Source organism: Geotrypetes seraphini, chromosome 19 (assembly GCF_902459505.1).
Source record: "Geotrypetes seraphini chromosome 19, aGeoSer1.1, whole genome shotgun sequence".
NCBI classification, from domain to species: domain Eukaryota; kingdom Metazoa; phylum Chordata; class Amphibia; order Gymnophiona; family Dermophiidae; genus Geotrypetes; species Geotrypetes seraphini.
In genome coordinates this window covers 5,654,099-5,670,735 of record NC_047102.1, presented here as the reverse complement: position 1 = coordinate 5,670,735, position 16,637 = coordinate 5,654,099, and the positions used below count along the sequence as shown (strand labels likewise).

At 40.4% G+C, this 16,637-nt stretch overlaps 1 long non-coding RNA gene across 1 annotated transcript; it reads left to right on the top strand.

The window, feature by feature from the left end:
• The first annotated feature begins 922 nt into the window (after positions 1 to 922).
• Positions 923 to 16,004, top strand: LOC117351988. Its single transcript, XR_004537544.1, has 3 exons — positions 923 to 1,020; positions 8,062 to 8,123; positions 15,959 to 16,004. It is a non-coding gene; the product is annotated as an uncharacterized LOC117351988 (long non-coding RNA).
• Positions 16,005 to 16,637: the final 633 nt, after the last annotated feature.

The window sequence follows — 16,637 nt, the reverse complement described above, 5'->3', positions numbered from 1 at the left end:
CTCAATCCAGCCCTGATACTCCTGGTCTGACCCAGTATGGCTATTCTTATGTTCTCTTGTACTTACCAGTCAGATAGAACGACATAAAAAGTAGACTTATTTTTGTGGGTACCAGCACTGAATATTGACCAGCATCCACATAACTTCTGGGTCTGCTGCCTGGACATGGCCTGGCATTGACTAGCTGGGTCTAATTCAGTCCACAGCTGTGAGTGTCTTTCAAACCATTTACCGCTGTGAGCTGAACATTGCCTAGTTCGCTTTTAATTTGAACAATTTGGAACTATTTTATCCCTTGAGGCTATTAGATTATCAGACAATGTACTATTATAGAATTAGTGATCAGGGAATGTACGAGATCAGCAATTAGACATACGTTGATCTGATTTCAAGATCCTAAGCTAAGTCCTCACTTTATTTATTCATTTTGCATATTTATGCTTGTTTGTTTACTTAAATTAATGGAGGAGTGGTGGACCAATGATTGAGGAGACAAATCCCTTGAATGGAACAGCAATTGTTGCACTATTGTGAATAGGGAAAGGGTGTCTGAGGTCTTTCCACCTTTGTCCATGATTTTTGATTCATGCCAACATGGGCCATTTAAAATTAACATTAATCTAAAAATTTTTATAAAAAATTTTTTTTAGCCATGCTCAATAAGAATTTTTAATGTATACCCACTTTTGATGCTTGTTTTGAAAATTAAGAAAAACCAAAACAGCACCTTCCTATAGATTCCTAAAACTCTGCAAGTTGCATACACACAGGTAAAGCCCACGTCTTGTCCATTTAACTGACCTTGGGGAAAGCAGCAACCAGCCTGAAGGATGGCAACAGCTGCCCTCTGCTATCTAAAGGCCCCTGCGTATTTATCATTCTATCACGCTACAGTACCCAGGGCAGCTCCTCTGCTAGGCAGCACTTTACACGGGCTTCTTATGAACAGCTACATAAAATTAAAAGATGGAACTGATTGGGCATGTTACCCTGAAGACAATTTTTTAACAGCGCGGCAAGGTAAGAAGGACCTGATTCTATACACGGCACTTAAAACGTAGTTGCCAAGTAATGGAGCAAACTGCCTACATCAGTACGTCAAGCTCCGTCCCTGTAACTATTCAGATCCAGAATAAAAGCCCACCTCTTTGAGAATGAGTTTAACTCATAACCTCCTCACCCTAAGTACCCCGAGAAACTCCCTAAGCCCCTACTTGTCCTGTTGTTCGTTAATTAGATTGCAAGCTCTACTGAGCAGGGACCATCTCTTACTTATGATGTAGAGTAGAGCTGTGTATGCCTATCAGCACTATATGGGCTTGTTGTGCCACTGGGGCTTGTGCGCATCTGTGAAGCTGAAAGCTATGCTGTCAGTAGTTTCATCAGGGCAGGTTTCAGTGGAGATGTCAGATTAACGATGTACCACCCATCTGGGCAGAAAAGAATGATTTAAAACCCCAGAGAGAAGAAATCGGAAGGACCACGCCAAAGCCAAAACACAATGGGGGGTCAATATTCAGACCACAGGAGTTAGCTGGGCTGATTCCCACGATTGGTGCTGAGGCCAGAAATTAAGCACTGGCTGGCTACTTTTGCAGTGGCCAAAGTTAGACTAGCTACAAAAATCTGGTAACCCTAAATTTAAGCAGCCCGATTTGGCTGCTAAACTTAGCCAGCTAGCGCTTTTAATTTCACAGCTAGCCTCTAGCCACTGAGTGCTAATATTCAGTAGCCATCTCCCCTGAAGTTATTAGCCATTAAGTGTAGATACTGAGAAGCCAAAGGCTGAGCTTAGTGCCAGGGTTTTAATGCAAGGTCTCAGCAGGCATGAAAGGTTAGCTAATGCAAGGTTTTGGCATTAGACCCAAGGTCACAAGACCAATAGATGGAATGGGATAATCATCCACTTTCCCATTTCCTGGCTTTCTTTATTACTATCTGGCATATGCAATATGCCTCTCACTTTTGTTTGTGTTCTGCTAATTATTTTTTTTAACATTTGCTTTCCGTTCAGACTTTGAAGCGGGCTTTCCCCTTTTAGGTGCATCCTCTCTCCTCCCAGATCACAACTTGTCCTTCACATCTTCTTTATACTGTAGTTTATAGTTTATTTATTTGTAATCCCGCCTTCCTCAAAACGGGTCACAATAAAATACATACATAATCCCTCATAGCAACACATATACAAATAACCCATTAAGCGACCAGCGCCACTTCACTCAATTCAAAGGTCAAAATTTGGGTTCCATACTTCAGTTTGCAAAAAAAGGTGTCTTTTCAATAATTTTTTTTTTTTAATATTTAAAATATTTATTGAAAAGTTTTCCAAAATTTTACAAAGCTGAAAAATGGGAAACATCACAATACATAAAGCAAATACAACAGCAAGATCCACCCCAGCTAACAATAGGTAAGTATAACCAACCAAAACACAAATCTGACAAGCAAAACTAGCTACAACTCCAGCACCTACCAACAGAGTAGGCTCACATCTCCCCACCCCCCACCCCCACCCTCTGCAATAACAAAACCCAGGATTGGCATGGAGACATCAAACATCACTAAACCCCCACCTCCCTCCCAAGTGTAGTCTCCCCAATCATAAAAGCTCCAATTTAGTGGAAATTATAGTCCAAGAGTCTACATACACTTCTCCCTCCGTATTTGCGGTTTCGATTATTTGCAGTTTTTAGCTTGCTGGCTCCTACCCCCCAATTATGTCAGTTTGCATAGAGAAATCGCTGATTCCAAGTGTTTAAAGAGAAAAATCGCCGATTCCTAGCACTTTCTTCACCGTGTTTTGCCTCTCCTTCAGGCACAGGCCAGGTCTCCCACCATGTTATTCACGGTTTCAACATATTCACGATGGTTTTTAATAGAAAACAGTGAATAACATATGAAAACGTTATTTGTGGTTTTTCTGTATTCGTGGGTCTATTAATCCCTATCACAGCGAATACGAAAGGAGAAGGGTATTGAGCATAATATCCCTTCCGCTTAGCAATCATCAGTTCCATTTCCCCTATATTATAGAATCGCAATCTCCAGGCAGGCAAGTCAGGTGCAGTAGGAAGTTTCCAAGAACCCACTATTGAACACTTTGCTGCCACCAAGCCCCATCTCAATAAGCGGGTTCGCCACTTAAAAGAACTTAGAAAGCCCCAACAGATAGCTCTGAGGCATCAGTGCCAATCAAGTACCCAACAACCAGCTCAAAAAATCCACCATCCCCTTCCAAAAAGGGGACATCTTTTCAATAATTTTTTTAAAAAATTCTGCAAATTATTCTGCTGACGGATGTACAATGGAAGCTCGTTCCATTCCCTGGGACCTATAAATGAAAATACATTGTCCCTAGACACCTTCAACCTTAGTTCCTTAACAGTTGAAATCCTACCGATCTACTGAACTCGACTGATTTATTTTATTTAAAACATTTGTATACTGCTTTTAGCCAAAGCGGCTCACAATTAACATACACAATCTTTGAGTACATGAAAATCTTAAAATTCACGTCACAGAGGTCTACATGTAAGCATTATATCATCCTCAGTCTAATAAATGATTAGATATTCAATATAAAATAACTTATTCAGTGCTTATGTAGCTTTTGAAATGCAGTTCCTATGTTTGTTCCTTGTTGTTAACCCAAAATTTTTCAATAAACATACCTTGACTAAAAAAAAAAAAAAGGTAGAGCTACCAGAAAAATGCTAGTGCAAAAAGATAAGTTTTCAACAGTTCTCTAAAATGTAGCAGATGGGGCAGAATATGTGGCAGAATGCTCTCCCTGTGCATACAAAGATAAACCAATAGCAACAGTTTATAGCGAACCCTATAATTCAATTTTAACCAATATAAGTTGACGTAGCATTCAGACATATGCTTTTTTGGGGGGTCTTGTCTCCATTTTTTTTGTGGGTGGTAAAATTCCTAGTGAGTTGAACCCTTATTCATCTCAGAGCTCTACTGTGGATAATGTCACAATACTTGACATGATATTTGCCATCTTGAACACTTAAAAAGCCAAAGCTGCGCTAGATCACATTCAGGTCTAACAACCTGTTGTAATTCATATCTTTAATTTGACTGTTGGTTTGTTAAAGGCATATGAAACTGAGTCTCTTAGATACAGATGAGCTAACTGGTTAAAAACTGACATTTGGTTTCACTCTGTACTCAGAACAATAATGTTTGGTTTCCATGAGATAAAACACCTTCCTGCTGAAATCTTTTTAAGGAAATGCCAACCCGATGCACATTGAAACAGCTAATTCGTTAATCCTCTCCCTCCCTACTGCGGTTACTTACCATAAAGCAAACATCTGTGCTTATTTGCAGTGACATTGTCAGCTTTCCACCTCTGTAACAGGGAAACAAAACAAAAAAAGTACAATGGCTAGAATCAAACCTCTTTGGTCATTTTCCCAACAAAGTACAGAAAGTTTATTCCAATCTATAAGAAGCAAAGACCTTTCAAACACTAGAGGGCGATGCAAATCCTGTGTACTGTATTGCAAGGCATGAAACAGATTCTTCCATAATTTATAAACCATGGCTCTTGTTTGTGTGATTTCTCTTTGCAAAGTTTTATATCTATAGATAGATATTTAAACAATAAATCATTAATACACATTAACCCCCCCTTTACAAAACTGCAAAAGCGTTTTTTAGCGCTGGCTGGCATGCTGAATGCTCTGCGCTGCTCCTGACACTCATAGAGTTCCTATGAGCATCGGAAGTCGCACAGAACATTCAGTGTGCTGGCCTATGCTAAAAACTGCTTCAGAGGTTTTGCAAAAGGGGGAAAGGGGATGTAAAGTATTCACATACAAGTAATAGAGGCAAGATACCCACAATGTCAACACATAAAAAGGTCTTAAGAGGTAGCAACGGGGATATGAGAACATAGGTAGATAAGATAAGATAAAATAAGATACAACAAAGCTAATCTGAAGGAAAAATTGCACATTCATTTATATAAAGTATATGGAGCTGATCTGAGATGGAGCATGTATGACATGCTATGAGCAGCTTATATTAACTGGGGGGAGGGGGATGACTGGCTAGTCAGTTGCTTCACCATTAAAGACATGGGAGAATAGCCAGACTTTGGCTTGCTTCATGAAGTAGAGGCAGTGTTGTGTTAGCAAGACTGGGAGTGGGTTCCAGACTGTTGAGAAGTCTCCTTGATGGGCACTTTATCAAATGGTTTCTTTTGGAGAGAGTGCAGTTAGGGATGCACTTTGGGAAGCCCTTAGAGATGCACAAACATGTTTCCTCTATGGGCCAGGAAAATCAGAAAGAATGGGTTACATTTAACCTTGTAGTGTACTGGTAGCCAATGAAGAATTTTCAGAAATATTTGTTGTGTGAAGAAGCCACTGCTTGCCCTGGATCGGTAGCATGGAATGTTGCTACTCTGCGGATTCTGGAACCTGGCGACTCTTTGGGAATTCTGCATGGAATATTGCTCCTATTTGGGGTTCCGGAATCTTGCTACTCTTTAGGTTTTGGCCAGGTACTAGTGACCTGGATTGGCCACCATGAGGACAGGCTACTGGACTTGGTCAGACCCAGTCAGGCTACTCTTATGTTCTTCTGTTTGCAGCATTCTAACAGTTTTGCTGTTTTATACATTTTTCACATGATCCCTACAGCCAGACTTTCAATGTAAATAGCTCAACACTGTCCTAGTATTTTGTAGTCTACTAATGACACCTGCCAGTACCAGTCTGCAGGATGCCTCTCTAAACAAGAACGAGGTGGACGTCAGCTTTCTTCCAATATAGGGAAGTTTCCATTTATACTGATATACCAAGACTCAAGAACATTCTAGAAAAGTGCAAGCAGCACACTGCTTCTGAAGGAATATTTCACTTATGCAGATATCTTTTACAGCGTCCCAGCACATTCCTTCTCTAAAAATGTGACTAAGGAACTACACAACTGTAGAATAGGGAGCGTTTGGCCACTCAGTAGGCCTGGCTCAGATAAAGTTACCACAGACTGGTGTCCAAGTAATGCTTTGCAGTCACCTTTCAATGCTGGTAAAGTGGTTTGTAACAACTTAAAAAAGAACTATGAATTTGATACACATCCTTTAAAAATGCCTACATTTTGGCAACAGAAATATAAAATGATTTTTTTGGGGGTGGGGGGGGGATGGATGGGCCAGGTGGTTTTCCCCTTCTCTTTTGCATTTGTAACACAACAACAACCAAGGCTGAGATGCACCACCAAATGCCTTCTTTTACATCTACCTAAAGACCTTTCCCCTTTGAAGCTTCTTTTGAAACATAAACCTTTCCATCCCGCCCTTGGCCTCCCTAGAGAGACTTTCATTAGGCATCATGCTACACAATGGCCCTACTGTTCTAGCTGTCTTGTTGGTTCTTTCTGTGTCTTATGAGATTATAAGCTTAAGAAGCAGGGACTATCTATTTCAAAGCTTCTCGTTCCACACCCCTACCAGTTGGGCGTTCAGGATATTCACAATGAATATGCATGAGAGAGATTTGCATACCAAGGAGGCAGTGTATGCAAATCAATCTCATGAATATTCATTAAGGATGTCCTCAAAACCTGACTGGCTGGGAGTACCCTGAGGATTGGGTTGAGAAGCACTAGTCTATCCCACATGTCTACAAAATGCTGGATGGCTCAACAGCCAGCAATTCCCTGTGTCGATAGCACTCCGTCTTTGCATACACAGTACTTTGATTGCTCAATAGTATACTAATTACACTGTGCAACAAATTTTTACTTTTTTTCTGGGGCACGAAGAAAGTGAGGTTTACTTTATAGAATTTGACCTCCTGTGTATGAAAATAGCCTCAGTTTTCTCCTGACGCTTAGAGTTTTTGAGCAAATCGCAAATATTTATAGCATGAGAAGTCATAATGCAACGCATTGCGCCGATTTAAGAGTTCCTATAAATATTATTTTCTAGAATTGTTTTGCTGTTGAAGTGCGTTTATAAATGAGATTAGGTGCATCTCTAGTTAATGTCCAACAATAGTCATTGATGAATTCCATCTGCCCTGACATTGTTTCTCCATTGTAGCAATGTGAAACCTTTCCCCGTGTTCATCACTAAAGATTATCGGTGGTTGGGGGGGGGGGGGGGGGAATCTAATTTGAGGCAAATTGTTTTAATATTTTACAGATTGTTATAACATTTACTCCAAGGCATTAGAAAATAAAGTGAAAATGTTAATTTTTGCATTATAATGCTCTTTTGCCAAAAAATTAAGGTCAGGTTTGAATTCAGCGACCCCGAATCACTATAGAACAGCTACTACAATTCATGCCCCAAAACCTCTGTTGCACAGTGTTATTGTGGTAATATCAGATTGGACCCCAGAAGAAGGTCTTTATGACCGAAACATGGTCTGTGTCGAGTCCACACCACAACCCTTTCACTTTGTATTATATGGATTGTTTTATTGACCTCCATCACTTTATTGTGAAGACTTTTTTTAATGTATCAAGATCGATTCCACAGTTTTTGTCCTTTGTGTTGGTTTCTCCTGTTTTCCTGTGGAGATTTTTGGTGCCTTACAAAATGCTGCTACAATTAATAGTGCCACATATAAGATAATAATGATAATATTTCTATACTTCTTCCCAGTGCATGAGGCACAGCTATTGCAATGGCCATCTGTGGCCAAGGGCAATTATGGATCCTAAATCTGGCCACTAGGTGTTGCTGTTGAGCGCCGATTGAGACACCTTCTCCCCAGGAGCTGTGAGTGCTGCTTCTGTGGCAGTATGAGTTGTAGCCAGCAGAGGACCTGACCCATGAACTGAAGCCAGATTCTCAATATGACAGCATATAGCACTGCCACTGAGCCATTGGGCCAGACCATGCTCTGGGATTTTTTTTTTTTTTGTTGCTGCTTGAAACCTTATTTCATGTTCTCGTTATAAACAATGCAATACCTTAAATGCTTTATTACCTTTTATGGTTCTTTCAACTCCCTGTGAACCAGACACAGTCTTCATTCCGCCACAGTGCTTCTCTCATAACGATATATTCATTTCATGTTCCTGCTTTAGCTGGCAGACACCCGGGGTGCCAGTGACGTGTGCAGCCACAAACTGAGCAGTTCTGTTTGGAGGTAAGGTTCATAACCTCCCTGTTTGGATTAAATCCTAACGGAGCTGTTTCGGAACAGAATGTCTGCATGATTTGCAAAATCTCCCCCCCCCCCCCCCCCTTCCACTCAAACCCTTTGCTTCCAGTGTTTAATGGAAAGGATATTACAGCATATGTCTGCCTCGTTGTCTGACAAAGAACAGGTCCAGAAGTGGAGATGGAGCTGATAATAAGATAGTGGTTTGTTAAAAAAAGGTTAATGGTCCCCAAAACCAGAGTGAAAAGTCATTAAGTGGGATGCCTCCTATCCCATGCCAAAGAAGGTGCAGAAAAAAAGGACTTTCCTTCAGTACATACGTATTTCGGGTTAATGGATAGGTGAGTGAAAAGTGTATTCTTCACTGTATAATGAATATGATATTGTTCTCTCGGGAGAAAATGCTATCTGTGGTTTCTACCAAACCAAATATTATCTACTTATTTATTAACTGCTTTTATGAAGCGATTCATCCAAGGTGGTGTACAGCAAGTGTGCAAAAACGGAAAGTCATCTCCACAAGTCAATCGCAGTGAAACAAACAGTGGAGATGTAACCCCCCACCCCCCACACACACAAGTGAGCTGGTGCGTCTCACGACTCTGCTTGATTCACTCCATGACTCAACAATGTACATGTTTTCGGACAAACCCGGCCGCTTATATTGTATAGGGAGCCCTTCAAATCTCACTGTACTTACATATAAATGACACCTGCAGGCATAAGGGCTACTGTTGTGGTGGATAGGTGGATACAGTAAGTTTTGGGTGGGTTTTGGAGGGCTCCCCAAACAATATAAGCAGGATATAGTGACCTGTTCCGGAGACTTTTAAATGTGATGCTTTATTCTGCTCTGCTCAGATGTCTGTGTGGCCAGTTTGCTAAGAATGCTGGCTGCTTGGACATTCCAATAGCCCACTCTTGGGGGCAAGAATTTTGGCAATTTGATGACTAACCTTTGAAGGACTCTGAAAACTCACTTATTTGCTAAATTTTTATAGCTAATTATTTTGCAATTTAAGCTTGTAATTCTCTGTGCATGTACAGTATTAGCATTTATTAACTGCATAGAACTGAGAGGTTTTGCGGTGTATAATGGCTTGTTTATGTTATGTTATGGTACATTTTTCATTTTGGACATCTTTGTATTCAAAAATGGCCATAAAAGATATACATACAGTTTCTAAGGGCCAAATACATCTAGATTCACCCCACCCCCCAAAAATAAAAATAAATTGAAAATGGACATTTTTCTCTACTGGATTTCTGGACGTCTTTCCCAAACATCCAAACTCAGACTTTGACCTCAGTTTAGTAGCTATTCCTCTGGAAGGGGTGAAAAATAGCTTCCAACATGACTTTTCAATCAACGTGGAGGTCGTTTTCGATAGGCTGTCTAATTGCACATTTTACTGTAGCAATATTTATCCTGGGTGTCATTAGTCTGCACTGCCTCGATATATGGTACATTAGGAACTTGCAAAGTAAATTTAAAATTGGATTTCTGCAGCTAAGAATGTTAGAGATTCTTGTTTACAGCAATGCAAAGATAGCAGACCTAACTTAGTGCTTGCTATCTCTTAAAAGGTATCATGGTGAGTTAAATTAATTCTCCCCCAATACCAAATTCCTCAATGCCTATCCCCCCATAGCCTCTGACATTAAGGTATCAAGGCTTCCTCTTCCCCATCCCCCATCAAAGTACCAACACACTTATCCTCCTTATACCCTATCAAGCATAAATCCCCAACCCCCCTCAAGCACTAACTGGGAGTGTGAGGGGATACTCCCAGAGAGCTAGTGGGTTGAAGAGAGGAGAGTGATACTTGGTTGCTTCTGCCTCTTTGGTGACTGAACTCAAAATGGCATCTTCTGACTTTAATGGTAAAGGGAAAGAGAATTGGATTTAGCTCTTCCGTAGCTCAAGGCCAGTTCTACTCAGATACACTAGGTATTTTCATGTCCCCTTACAATCTACATTTGAACCTGAGATAGTAGAAAGTTGTGACTTGGCCATGATCACTAAGAGTCTCAATGGGGCTTCCTGGATTCTCAGCCTACGGCTCTAACCATTACACTGCTTCCCCCCCCCCCTCCTATTACTAGGGGTGCAGCTGTGAACTTCAAAGAGGTATTGGCAGTATACAAATAAAAATTGTATTGTATTAAGCTGCCAAACAAGAGTTCTGATATTTGCCCCATTGATTTGAGAGGAAATATTTTAGAGCAATACAAACATTGTAACATAGTAAATGACGGCAGACAAAGACCCGAATGATCCATCATGTCTGCCCAACTATGCAATCCAAATCGCCCCAATTCATTGACAAATATCTGATTCCATATGAGCCATCCCGCCTTCTTAGATCATCCGACCGCAGATTGCTCACAGTTCCATCCCTACGGATAATAGGTATGAAAAGACACAACATTTTTTCAGTGGAGGCCCCTAAACTTTGGAATAATCTTCCAGCTCCTGTAAGAGAGGAAAGTAACCTAAACCACTTCAAAGGCCTACTTAAGAGCCATTTGTTCAAAGATGCATTAAATATTTAATGCCTTCTTCTATTTTCCTCCAGTCAAGTTTTCTAAAGAAGCAAATTGCAATGTTCCCCTTCTTCTCGTTTGTTCCTTATTCGTATTCGTATTCATATTTCTGCCCCATCTTCCTTTTGTTTTCAAGTAAGTTTGATATTAGATGTTCTTCATTAGTTACGCCATTTGCTTAACGTTGTTTTTTTTCTTCTTTTAATTGTCCTGTTTATTGGCATTTTTATTTCTTATTTGTTTTCCCTATTTATAAGTTGGATTAGCGACAGAACCAAATTTTAATAAAAACTTGAAACTCGAAACTTCATACATGCTCCATAATTAATCATTTAATTTAAATGGTCCTTTTTCTTAGATATTTCTGGGCCAGAAACCCAGAGCTCTGCCCGGTATTGTGCTTAGGTTCTATCTACTGGAGTCTCCGTCAAAGCTCACTCCAGCCAATCTTAATCATCCCAGCCATCAAAGCCCTCCCCAGCCCATCCTCAACTGAATGTCCATATACGGGACACAGACCAGGTAAGTCTGCCCAGTACTGGCCTTAGTTCTTCAATATATACCATTATTTTCTGATTTGAGATCATCTGTGTTCATCCAATACTTGTTTGAACTATGTCACCATTTCCTTCTCCAGTTTTATAATTTTTGGCAGCTAGACTTAATGTTAAGAAATACAAGGTCATGCATTTGGGCTGCAGAAACTCAAGGGAACGGTATAATTTAGAGGGTGAAGAACTTTTGTGCTCGAAAGAGGATGTGATAGTATGTGATAATCCTAAGGTGTCCGTACAGGCTGAAAAGGCAACGGCAAAAGCTAGAAGGATGCTTGGATGCATAGGAGAGGAATGGCCAGTAGGAAAAAAAGTATTGATGCCCCTGTAAAAGACTATAGTGAGACCTCATTTAACCCCTTTTATAAAGCTGAGCTGCTGAGTAGCGCAAGTTAAATGCCAAGCCGCCCATTCTATTCCGATCGATAGCTCATCATTTAGCTTGTGCTGCTCAGCAGCACAGCTTCATAAAAGGAGGGGGGTGGAGGATTAAAAGATTGGATTGGATTTATTTTCTTGATATACCCCTTATATCAATGTATTAAGTGGTCTTCAAAGCTACAAATATCAAAAATACATCACAATATATGTATTAATAAAGCCATTTGCTGTGCGGGGGTCAAATTGTGGAACTCACTTGTTGGTCAATTACGAAAATGTTATGACAAGGGTAAATTTCAGAAAACTATTAAAAATGCAGTTATTTGTTAATGCATTTTTCTAGGAACAGATCTTTACGATTGTTCTTTTGATGGGCACTTTACATGATTTTCTGATGATTATATGTTAATGTTTATTTGATTTTATTTGTCTTATTGAATTATGTATGGAACGATATGTAAACCGTTTTAAGTTTAAACGGTATATACCATTTTTAAAATAAATAAATAAAAATATCGTATACAGTAAAACTCAAAGTCTAAAACATGAAATATATACAATAAAATTGTCAAAAAAATTGATATTAATAAATAGACTGGTTATTTCAGTAGAAGGTTATCATCGAAATGTTGGTGAAATAAAATTGAGCAGTTGTTTTCGAAATGTACAATATGAAGCAGCACCTTCAAAAAGATATAAACAGGATGAAGTTGGTCCAGAGGAAAGCTACTTGAGAGGGTCCAGAGAAGAGAAACTAAGATGGTTAAGGGGTTGGAGGAGCTGCTGTACAGCGAAAGATTAGAAAAACTGGGTCTCTTCTCCCTCAAACAGAGGAGATTGAGAGGGGACATGATCGAATCATTCAAAGTACTGAAGGGAATAGACTTAGTAGATAACGACAGGTTGGTCACTCTCTCCAAGGTAGGGAGAACGAGAGGGCACTCTCTAAAGCTCAAAGGGGATAGATTCCGTACAAACGTAAGGAAGTTCTTCTTCACCCAGAGAGTGGTGGAAAACTGGAACGCTCTTCCGGAGTCTGTCATAGGGAAAACACCCTCCAGGGATTCAAGACAAAGTTAGACAAGTTCCTGCTCAACCAGAACGCACGTAGGTAGGGCTAGTCTCAGTTAGGGCGTTCGTCTTTGACCAGAGGGCCGCCGCGTGAGCAGACTGCTGGGCATGATGGACCACTGGTCTGACCCAGCAGCAGCAATTCTTATGTTCTTTCTTGTAAAATGGTTCGTTGTCTTCTTTATAAGATGTGTGGGGACAGACTCAAAGATCTCAATATGTATACTTTGGAGGAAAGGCAGGAGAGGGGAGATATGATAGAGATGTTTTGACCCGTGATAATACCCTTGAACCAAGCAATGGGGATACTTGAGGTCTTTCCCCCTCCTTAGATGACATCTATTACCTTTATTTCTTGTGTTTATGTTTGACTTTGTTTTTTAAATGCCTCCATGTCATGAATACACATGAGGTGAGTTTCAACTGAAAGGGAACTGCAGCATGGGAGAACATGGGATGAGGTTAAGAGGTGATACCCGCAGGAGTAATCTAAGGGAATACTTTTTTACAGAAAGGGTGGTAGATGCATGGAATAGTCTCCCTGTAGAGGTGGTGGAGACAAAGATTGTGTCTGAATTCAAGAAAGTGTAAGATAGGCATGTGGGATCTCTTAAGGAGAGGAAGAGATAGTGGATGCTGCGGGTGGGCAGACTGGATGGGCCATTTGGCCTTTATCTGCTGTCATGAGAGTGTTACAAAGTAGCATATTTATAAGTCTGGATGGAAGAAAAACATACAATGTGTCTATTGTGATGAAGAAGATCTCATTTTTTTTCTTTGAATAAAATATCATAATGCTTTTTGCTTGCCTATTTTAAAGCATCAGAATATTTCTTGTCTCAGGATTTCATTTCTTGCAGCTTCAGCTGTGTAATTAAAATCCCCAGGGAAAACTTGGACAGTGGGTCTTGTGCCTGATTTAAGAATCAGAAGAAGGATCTGTTAGGATTTTTCTACAAAATTTGCTAGTCTGTTGCATCTTCTGGGTTCTTTTCCCTTTTTCAGACGTGACAGGAAATGGAACCCTTGAGCACAAGGGCATGTTATTTCAAAACCATGGAAGCTGAATCGCTTCCAGGCTATTTGGGGTTTTTTTTGCACTGTTTTTGTCAGAAACTTAATCTTAGCCCTAAATAGTGAATTTTAAAGGCTATAAATAATAGAAAACAATTCTAAAAATGCCCCTTCCTCTTTCCTCCCCATCTTTCCAGTTTGTATGTTTAGGATATCAGTCTAAAAATACCCCCCTTCTCCCAATCCTCCATCTCGCTGATCAAACATCTCATCATATATTGCAGTTTGGCCCCATGTGAGCTGGGGGAGTCAGAGTGCAGACTTACTGGGTCTATAAATAACCGTAGGGATAGCAGAACGGAAATGAGGAGGGGCTGGCGTGCCCACCACCGATAGAAGGCAAGACAGCACAGGCTGCAGAAAACTATGAGTGGCTCCATGCTAGGGTTACCAGATTTTACAACAGTAAAATTCGGACCCCTTAGACCCACCCCCAGGTCTGCCCACTTCCACCCGTCCCTGCCCCATTATGCCCCAGCTCCGCCCCAGCCCCGCCCTCCGGCTGCATGTTCGTTGGGCAGGAAGGCATCCACACCTGCGCATATGCGATATGATGACATGTATATTTTTTTACATAATATGTCATGATTATTTTATATATGTATTGTTTTATATTTCTACTGTGTATTTGATCCGTATTGTACGCCAAAACATAATATCAGGTCCACAACTTTGTGGATGGACTGAATAAATTTATATTTTGCAAGATCACATTGATCATCTTGTTCTTTGGGAAATCCATTGTCCCTAATCCTAACCCACTTCTGGTTTGGCTACTACAAAACCCTAAGCAGACTTTTAGTATCCTATGGTTTGCTCAGATACTGTGTGAGGTTTTGTATCACTTAGAGCTTTTGTCCAAAATACGAGTAACACAAACAAATGTAGCCGGGTCAATGTTTAAAGTATATTAATAACCACACTTTTTTGAACTCCGTCACCATTTTCCTCTCCACCACCTCCCTCGGGAGCACATTCCAGGCATTCACCACCCTCTCCGTAAAGAACAATTTCCTAACGTTACTCTTGAGTCTACCACTCCTCAACATCAAATTATGCCCTTTGGTTTTACCATTTTCTTTTCTCTGGAAAATATTTTGTTCTATTTGAACATCTGAATCATATCTCCCCTGTCCCTCCTTTCCTCTAGTCAAGGGTACACATATTCAGGGCTTCTAGTCTCTCCTCATACATCTTTTGGCGCAAACCTCCTATCATTTTCGTCGTCCTCCTCTGGACCGCTTCAAGTCTTCTTATGTTCTCTTTTATATTAAGAAAACGTATCCCTCGATGACTTTGTGCCAAAGGGAGGACTTCACTAAACTGCCAGTACAGTAAATAATATATAATTAGTCACAGGGCAGCAGGATGGCAAACGTTTTGGAAAGACGTCATTCAGTGAGCTGCAGAAACATGGCTGACTTGGCAACACATGCTATTACATTACTGTGTTGTCCCATGTTAATAGTTTGTAGTAGCCACCGTTAAGTAGAGCAACAGATGTTGCTGGATCGTAACCACTGTGCAGTTGATTGAATGACTGCAGTGAGGGCAATTGTTCACTAGGGGGCGTTACTTGTTGTCTTGCCTTGCTAGAGGTATCCAGACCTTATCCTGAGGACTTAGTGCCAAGCCATTATTGCAGCTTTTGCTTTTCTTGCTTCCAAAACGGTTGCCATCCTGCTGCCTTGTGACTAATTCCTATGCATCATCGTTACCCTCTTTGGATATATTATTCACTGTACTGGTAGTTTAATGAACTCTGCCCTTTGGCAAAAAGTCACCAAGGGATGAGTTTTCTTAATAGGAAAGGGAACATTACAATTATACAGTATTGTAAATGCTGAACCAGCTATGTACATTTGCACTGCTCTATACATTTTGTATTTGATTAGAGCCAAAGCACTTTATTTGCTTAAGGGGTGTATGGCTGTGAAAAAAAAAATAGGGTAACATAACCTTTCCTGAAACCCAGTGAGGTCTTTTTAGAGGTAGGAATTTCAGTTAGATGGTGAACAGTAGCCCTCCCTACCATTATAAAATGTGTCATCACAGAAATCTTTAATCTTTAATTAGGCAGGAGAAACCCTTGTTTAAAAGTTTTATCTGCTGGCAGCATTCTTAGGATCCAAGTGCTCTGATATTAGTGGATCAGAAAACATTCTCTTTAGCTAATGTTTTGCTATACTTTAGGAAAGGAGGGTGAGAGGAGATATGATAGAGACGTCTTTTGGTGCAAACCTCCTATCGTTTTCATCACCCTCTTCTGGACTGCTTCAAGTCTTCTTATGTCCTTCACCAGATACGGCTCTACACAGCCAGATGGATTTTCAGGTAATGAACATGTGAGCTACAGTAGATATGCAGATCCAGTACAACATGTAAGGTTATCTCAGGCATAATCATTATGGATGGCCACTGCTTGCCCTGGATCGGTAGCATGGAATATTACTACTCCTTGGGTTTTGCCAGGTACTAGGGACCTGGATAGCTACCGTGAGAACGGGCTACTGGGCTTGATGGACCATTTGTCTGACCCAGTAAGGCTATTCTTATGTTCTTATGGAAAGTCAACTGGATGTTGGGCCAACAGGACAATTTGGAAACCCCTGATATAAGTTACTTGGAAATAAATGTTATCTATTGAGCAACATATGCGTCATGTTTGGTAGCTATTTTTGAACATTGAGAAGTTTAAACATATCAAGTAAGCCAAACTCCCCCATAAGAAATTGGAAGAATAAGAGACAGATGTTTCTGTTTGCTTTATTAATTTTTTTTTTAGTGCTGGGAACTGCACAACTTTACCATTATGGAAAAGGTCACTTGGTTACCAGACTTGCTGCTGTCCCGATACATTACTGCTACCACA